The sequence below is a fragment of the Aureococcus anophagefferens genome, assembly GCF_000186865.1.
Source record: "Aureococcus anophagefferens unplaced genomic scaffold AURANscaffold_3, whole genome shotgun sequence".
Taxonomy (NCBI): domain Eukaryota; class Pelagophyceae; order Pelagomonadales; family Pelagomonadaceae; genus Aureococcus; species Aureococcus anophagefferens.
In genome coordinates this window covers 1,083,152-1,091,650 of record NW_008705563.1, presented here as the reverse complement: position 1 = coordinate 1,091,650, position 8,499 = coordinate 1,083,152, and positions in this window count along the sequence as shown.

Sequence of the window (8,499 nt, the reverse complement as noted above, 5' to 3'; positions counted from 1 at the left end):
GCGCGTCGTCCAGCGTCGACGTCTCCAACAAAAAGTCGTTGACGAAGACCCAGGCCGGCGCCGCCGCGGACCGCGGCGGCGACCGCGACCGCCGGAGCTCGTGGCGGTCGCGCTCGTCGGGCGAGAGCACGGACTTGGGCCGGTCCCGCCGCGACGGCGACGACTGGCGGTCGCGCTCGATGGCCAGCTTCGCCGCGAAGCTCGCGGGCTTGGCCTGCTCCTCCGCCGCGCGCGTGAAGTAGGACGCCGCGGCCCGCGCGTGCGCGACGACGCCCTCGAGCGCCTCCATCTCGCCGACCGTCGCGTCCGCGTCGGTCTGTAAAGCGTCGCCGCCGCGGTCGACGTGGCTCAGCACGCCCACGAGCTCGTAGGTCGCGGCGTCGACCGTCGCCGCATCTAGTTCCGCGTCGCCGCAGCCCGCGGCGCCCTCGAAGACGCGGCACCGGCCCGCGCCGTCGACTTCAAGATCGAACGCCGCCGCGACCCACGGCCCGCCGTCGCTCGCCCAGGCGCCGTCCGTCGTCGCGTCGTCGGCGTCGGCGACGCAGTGGAAGGCCAGGAGCTCCGGCAGATCCGGCCGCGGCGTGCGCCGCTGCGCGATGGGCTCGTAGCGTTTGGTGGATTCGCGCCACGCGCGCGCGCGCGTCTCGCGGACGAGCGACGCGCGCAGCGCGTCGCAGAAGCGCCAGGGCTCCTGGACGTCGTCGTCGGCGGCGACGCGACCGTCGCCGCCGCGCGCGAGCGCCGGCGTCGGCGCGTGGTGGAACGGCCGGTCGAGCAAGAGGTCCGTCGTCAGCGCACAGGTCGTCCGCGTCCGGCCCTCGCCGACGTCGTCGAGGAACGCGTTCTCCGTCGCCGACGTGAACCCGAGGAGCCGCTGCACGCGCGCGCCGTCCGCGAGGTGCGCCGCGAGCTGCTCGAGGGCGAAGCGGTGAAACACCAACGCCTTGCGCGCGAGCGGGCGCCGCTTCCGCTCGCCCGCGGGCGCCTCCGCGGCCGCGCCCGCCTTCTGCACGAGCCCGAGCGCCACGGCGTCGGGCACCAAAGTCAGCGCCGACAGGGCGTTGGCGCTGTGGCAGGCGCGCTTGTGCGCCGGCTGCCGCGGCGCGAGGTCGAGGACCTGGAATAAAAAGCTGAGCTCGAGCACGAAATTCGCGGCCGGCGGCGCGGACGGCAGCACGTTCTTCGCCGTCGGCTCGTACTGGTCCGCGAGCACGAGCTGGCGCAGCTCCGGCAGGAAGTAGAGCAGCAGGAGGGCCGCGTTCGTGAAGCGCGCGTCGCCGAGCGCGTTCTCTAAACCGCCGAACGGCGTCCGGTTGTAGCGGCTAAAGTCGAAGCCGTCGACGCCCCGCCGGCTCACGTCGATGACGTGCTTCGCGTACTTGTGGGGCACGTCGGCGCCGCGCTCCGCCGCCGCCGCCAGGCGCTCCTGGGCCTGGAGCTCCTTCTTCGACCGCACGACGCGCGGGTCGACGACGTCGAAGCAGACCTTGGCGGCCTCGTCGTCGTAGAGCAGCCCGTTGGGCTTGAAGCCCCACTTGTTCGGCACGCCCACCAGCGCGCCGTCCTTCCGCAGCTCCTTCGACTCCGTGATCTCCTTGCTGACGCGCCGCCGCGTGTAGTTGTCGCCGCCGCGCGGCTCGAGCGCCGCGGCGAACGCCGCCGCGTTCCAGGGCGACGTCCGCGAGCTCAGCTCCTCGTCCTCGGCCATGATCTGGGGCGGGTGGAGCTTGCCCGCGCGGTCCAAGACGCCCCCCTCGCCGAACCACTTCTCGGATATCGTGTCGCGGTTCGGGATCGGCTTCGGGACCTTGGACGCGTCGCCGTTCTTCGGGCACCGGAGGCTCTCGTGCGCGTTCGTCGGCAGGAGGAGCATGCAGGCCGCGGGCGACGACGCCCCGTTGGGGCCGAAGGACCGCCCGTCGGGCGACGCGTCGATCTTGACGGGGCTCGGGCCCATGGGCGGCGGCACGACGACGGCCGACGTGTCGGCGCCGCGGGACGCGTCGCCGGCCCGCGCGGCCTCCGACAGGCTCAATAATTTCGTGCCGCCCGCGGCGTCGCAGACGCAGAGCAGTTCGCCGCTCGGCGACGCGGCCAGCGCCGTCAGCGGCGCGCGGCCGTGCTCCGGGAACGCGAGGCCGAGGTGGCGCGCGTCCGACGCGTCGCCCCGGCCGTCGCACGCGACCAGGCTCGGCCGCTTCGACCCGGCCAGCACCAGCTCCTCCGTGTCGACGACGGACCGCCGCGCCAGGGCGAGCGCGCAGGGCGCGCCGTCGAGCCGCGAGCACAGCAGCGGCTGCCGGCCGTGGCCGAGCCGCAAATCCCAGGCCTTGACCAGGAGCTCGTAGCGCGGCCGCGCGCAGCTCAGCTGGGGGTCGTAGGGCGCCGCGACGCCGTGCTTGCCCCAGGCCAGCGCCACCTCCTCCCGCGCGGCGTCGAGCGCCTTCAAGCCCTCCGGCCCGCCGGCGCCGCCGACGCTCAGAGCGACGGCCGTGCTCCCCGCGGACCTCACGTCGAAGAGCGCGCCGCAGGCGCCGCCCGGGCCCTCCATCGTCGCGACGACGCCCTTCGTGCGCGCGTCGAGGACTCGTAGGACACCATCACCACCACCAGCCAAAAAGACGGACCGGTGCGCGCCTCCGAACGCCGCGCCGGAGCCGCTCGCCAGCGCGCCCGTCGACCCGCCGACGTCGTGGTAGCGCCGCGTCGCGTCGTAGCCCCGCGCCGCGTCCAGGATCGCCACGGCCCCGAAGGCGCCGCCGACGGCGACCGTCGCGTCCGCGGCCGCGAGGCACCGGAGCGGCCCCGGGTCGTCCTTGGCGCCGGATATAAACGCCGCGGGCTTCTCGAGCTTCAGCACGCCGCCCTTGCTGTGGAGCCGCACCCACTTGGCCGACGCCGTCGCGACGGCGCGGTCCAGCGGCGCGAGCGCCTTCACGGCCGCGTCGTCGGGGTGCGCGACGCACGCGCAGTACGTCCGCAACCTGGGCAGCACAAGAGTGATTCAACGTCGCTTCAACGTGAGTGTTCCGCGCGCGCGCGTAACGAAAAACACATCCACGCTTCGAGACCGTTCCGAGAGATGATCGCTCGTCCAAAAATCAGCCGAAACGAGTGGAAAATGGCCGAGATCGGAGCCTTTGAAGTTGGGAATTTCGCTCTCTTGTGCTGCCCTGTCCGCAGCGAATCCGTCGTCAAAGCCCGTAACCGGCCGTCCGCGCGGCCGATCCAGACGAGCTCCTTGCCGTCGTCGAAGGCGCAGACCGTCGCGCCGCAGTTGGAGCGCCCCGGGCAGAGCGTCGCCTGGTCGTCCTGGTAGGCGGCGAGGTCGGACCACGCCTTGCCGACGTCCGCGTACGGATTTACGACGGCCGGCGGCGGCGGCGCCGCGGCGCCGGGGAAGAAGGGCGGGGCGGCCCCGTAGGGCGACGGCGGCGCCGGCACGAGCTGCGGCGCGTAGGGCGGCTGCATGAGGCCCGGCCGCGGCGGCGCGAGGCCCGGCCGCGGCGGCATCGCGCCCGGCGGCGCGTAGAGCGGCCGCGGCGGCGCGACGCCCCCGGGGAAGAAGGCCGGCGGGGCGCCGCCGTAGGGCGACTGCTGCGGCGTCGCGTAGGGGTTCGGTGGCGGCGCGTAGGGGTGCTGCGGCGCCATGCCCGGCTGGAACGGCGGCTGGCCGCCGAACGGCTGCGGCGGCGGCGGCGCGCCGTAGGGATGCTGCGGCGGCGCGCCGTAGGGGTTCGGCTGCTGCGCGTAGGGGTTCGGCGGCGGCGGCGCGCCGTAGGGGTTCGGCTGCTGCGCGTAGGGGTTCGGCTGCTGCGGCTGCGCGTAGGGGTTGTGCTGCGGCGCCCCGTAGGGATTCTGCTGGCCGTACGGATCCATGGCCTCGGGCGCGCCGCGCTCGCGCGCCACCGCGAACGGCACGAGATGCGAAGCGGCCGACCTGTGTTCTCCGCTCGCGAATGCACGACCCAGTTGGCGGTCGAATTGTTGCACCAGGATTGGACAAGAGAGCCCGGCTCTTTTGCAGGCGAGTCGAGGCGTTCAATGAGGTTTCATTCACCCAATGGTGCCGCTCGGTTGAGTAGCAGTACGCAAAGAGCTCGGATTGTCATGAAGGGCTGCCTCTATTGGCCGCTACTCGCGGCCGCCATTGCGGCCGCGGAGCCGAAGAAGCGCATCCCGGTGATCATCGTCGCCGACGTGGGCATCGACGACGCCGCGGCGACGCTGCTGGCCGTGCGCCACGACGAGCTGGAGATCCTGGGCATCGCCGCGTCCTTCGGCTGCCACGGCGACGTGCGGCAGACGGCGCGCAACGCGCGGCGGCTGCTGCGGGCCGCGGGCGCCTGCGTGCCCGTCTACGTCGGCTCCGCCTTCCCGCTGGGCGAGTCGGAGCCGCCGAAGGACGACGGCGCGTACATCCACGGCTTCGACGGCTTCGGCGACGTCGAGGACGAGTTCGAGTCGCCGGACTCCTCCTGCTCGCTCGCCGACGAGCCCGCGGCGCTGAGCGCGGCGGAGTTCATCGCGCGGACGGCGCGGGAGCGGCCGGGCGTCGACGTGCTGGTCTTCAGCCCGCTGACGAATTTGGCCTTGGCGACGCTCATCGAGCCGAACCTGCCGAGCCTCGTGGGGCGGGTCGTGGTCATGGGCGGCGCCGTCTACTACCCGGGCAACGTGTCCCCGCTGGCGGAGGCGAACTTCGCGCACGACTCGCGCGCCGCGAAGGTCGTCGTCGACGCGTTCTCGACGGTCGACGGCGACAAGCTCGTGCTCGCGCCGCTGGACGTGACCATGGCGGCCATGGTGGCCCAGAGCACGATGGCCGAGGTCGGCGAGGTCGGCGGCGCGGAGCAGCTGCTCTCCAAGGCCTGGGCGACCTACGCGCGGAACTACTGCCGCGTGCTCAAGTTCTGCGGCGACCACGGCGCGCTCCACGACGTCCACCCCGTGGCCTACCTGCTCTGGCCGGAGATGTACACGTCCATCCAGAAGCTCACCATCGACGTCGTCGTCGCGGACAAGCTCGGCCCGTCGAACGGCCACTCGCTCGTGGACCGCCGGAACCTGGCCAAGGGCGGCGCCGCGGACGACCGCACGGGCGTCTCGTTGGGCGTCAAGAAGAAGGCGACGGTGCTGCTCGACGTCGACGCGCCGACCTTCATCGCCCACTTCGTCGAGTCCCTCGTCCCGGACCGCCAGCTCGTCGCGCCCTAGGGCGGGCGGCCGCCCCACCATCGCTCGACCTTAACCTTCGCACACTCACATCATCTCGACGCCGTCGGCGATCTCGAGCTCGAGCCCCGTGGCCTCGTCGCGGGCCACGGGCGCGAAGCGGTCGCCGAGGACGTCCCGCGTCGGGTCGTGGCGCCGCTCCTTGTACTTGCGGCGCAGGAGCGCGAGCGCGAAGAGCGCAAAGGCCGAGAGCAGGAAGACCATGATCATGCCGCCCAGCGGCGGCGGTCGGTCCGCGTCGTCGCCGGACCGGCGGCCCTGGCCGTCGCCGCGCCACGTCGTGTAGCCGTCGTCGTCGTCGTCGCCGCCGAGGCAGCCCGGCTCGTCGCCGTCGGGGCAGCAGCTCTTCGCGTGGCCGCAGCAGCAGCGCGCCCACTCGACGGCCATGCCGGCGCTCGCCTGCTCGCACGTGAGCGCTTGGGACGCGCGGCGCGCCGGCGTGTAGGCCGCGGGGCTGAACCCGAAGGTCGCGCAGAACTCGGGCGGCGCGTCGCCGCCCGGCGCCTCCGGCGCCGCGTCCGCGGACCCGCAGTCCGCCGGCGGCTCGCAGCAGAAGGGCCAGGGCGCGCTGCAGACGAAGTCGTGCCAGCCGTGGCGCTCGTTCGCGCAGACGGCCATGCAGTCCTCGGAGCCGAAGCCGTCGTTCGGCTCGCCCGAGTGCCAGTCCTCGAACGTCGCCGGCGCGTCGCCGTTCTTCCAGGCCCAGGCGCCCTCGTCGGCCTTGTCGTTGAAGCCCGTCCAGGCGCACAAATTGTGGTCGTCGAAGGGGCCGTTGGCCTTGAGCCAGTCGTTCGTCGCCGCGTCGCGCACGGAGACGAGCGTCGCGCCGTCGTACGCGTCCGCGCAGTGGCGGCGCGCGTCGTTCCAGCCCATGGGCGACTTCATGCACCGCGGCGCGCAGTCGTCCTGGATGCAGCCCCCGCAGGTCGCGCGGCATTTCCGCTCCGCCCAGTCCGTCGGGTCCGCCTGCCAGGCGCAGTGCTCCCGCGTGCGCTCGTCGGCGCAGGACACGAAGCCCGCCGGCGGGTCCTCGCCGTCGTGCGGGTCCAGGGCCGTGTCGACGCACGACGGGTCGTCGCCCACGGTGTTTTGGACGAGGAGGGCGAGGGTGGCGAGGCGCAGCGTCATGCTTCGTGCGCCCACGGCGGCCATCGTCGTCGTCGAAAGCGCGCTCCTTGACCTCGTGTACACTGCAGTGTTTACCCAAAAGGTTCAAGCACCCGCTTTTGGCAGCCCGCAAATTGCATCTCGCAATTGCGCAAAGGCTGTTGGCCATCGGCAGCATGGTGGTGCCGTGAGCTCGATCAAACGGGCTAGTAGTAGAGCAAGCGCCGCAAAACAATCGGCTCCGTTCGCCATGAGCGCATCCACGGTCCTGAGCCGGCCCGTGCCGCCGCTACCGGACGCCACCATGCTCGGCCTCCTCGTGCGCAACGTCACGCGCGGCGCCGCGCCGCTCGACGCCGGCGAGCTCGACGTGCTGCGGGCCGCGCGCGCGGAGATCGGCGCGGAGCGCTGGGAGCAGTGGCTCGAGATCGCGCGAGCCGACGCGCGGCGGCGGCGCCAGCTCGGCCAGGCCGCGGCCGCCGCGCCGGCCGCGACGCCCTGGCCCGCGCGCGGCTCCGGCATGCGCGCCGGCGGCCTCGCGACGGAGGCGACGCGCGCGTCGCCGGCGCCGGAGCCCGCGCGGTCCGCGCGGAACGGCCGGGACGACGGGGAGCCCGCGGCGGCGCCGCGGTCCGCGCGGCGGCCGCGCGGCGGCTGGGCCGCGGAGGACGAGGACCTGGCGCCGGCGACGGTCCGGTCGACGCGGCGGCCGCAGCCGAACGGCACGGCGCGGGGCTGGTCCGCGGACGAGCGCGCGCCGTCCCGGGGCCGCGAGCTCGGCCACACGGCGTCGTCCGCGCGGCGCGCCGCGGCGCCGCGGACGCCGGCGCCGGCGCCGCCCCAGCCCTGGGACGACGACGGCGCCGCGCACCGCGAGCTCGTCGCCGCGCAGCGGACGGCGCTCAAGTCCGCGCGGGAGTCGCGGAGCGCCTTGGAGGACCTGCGGCGCGTGCTCGAAGCGCGCGAGGTCGAGCTCGCCGTCGCGCGCGACGCGGCCGCCGCGGCCGAGGCCGAGCGCGACGAGCTGCGGCGGCGCCTCGACGCGGCGTCGGACGGCGACGGCGAGGACGCGGACCCGCGCGTCGGCGAGCGGACGCGGCGCGTGCTGCGCCACCTCGACGCCGCGCGGGGCGCGGCGCTCCTGGCCGCGGCCGTCGCCGCGGACGCCACCGCCGACGAGACGTTGGACGGCCGCATGCCCCGCGCCGCTCTGGGCGCCGCCGAGGACCACCTCCGGACCTTCGCGGCGTCCGCCGTCGACTTCGCCGCGGTCCTCGCGGCGGCGTCCGCGCCGCCGCCGCCCGCGGCGCTCGCGACGCCCGCGCCCGCGCAAGCCGCGCCGCCGGACGACGACGCGGCCAACGCCGCGCGCTTCTCCCAGCTCGCGGACCACCTCGCGCGCTGCGCGACATCGCCGGTCAACTCCCAGGGCTCGGACCGGCGCCGCGCGCTCGACCTCGACGGGTGGCCCAGCGCGGCGTCGTCCGCGAAGACTTGGGCCGTCCCCGCGCACGAGCCCAAGTCGAAGGCGTGGCGGTAAGCAAAAAAGGTTAGGCAAAAAAAGGGAGGGGAAATGGGCCTTCAGTTGTACTCGGAGCAGACGCAGCCGCACGCCTGGGACGCGCGGACGCCGCCCTTGTCCTTGTAGCGGTCGCAGCGGGACTTCGAGGCGCCCTTGTTCGCGAGCCACTCGCAGCCGCGGCCGCGCTTGCCCTTGTGGAGCCAGTCGTCGTCGTCGGCGCAGAAGCCGAGCGGCGTCGGCGCGGGCGTCGGCGCGGGCGCGTAGTACTGGTCGCAGACGCAGCACGCGTCGCGCGCCTTGACGCCGGCCTCGTCCTTGTAGCGGTCGCAGCGCTTCTTCGAGTCGCGGCCGTCGAGCCAGGCGCAGTCGCGGTCGTCCTTGACGCGGCCGCGCGAGAACTGGCGCCACGACGCGTCGTCGACGCACGCGCCGCCCTCGGCCGTCGGAGCGGCGACGGGCGCGATCGAGGGCTTGAGGGACGCCGTGGGTTCCGTCGTGGGCTTCGCCGTCGGCGCGGGGAGGGGCGCGAGCGTCGGGGCCTTGGACGGCGCGTACGTCGGGATCGCCGTCGTCGGCTCGGCCGTCGGCGCCGCCGTCGGCGCGGGCGGCGCCGTCGGCTCCGGCGACGGCGC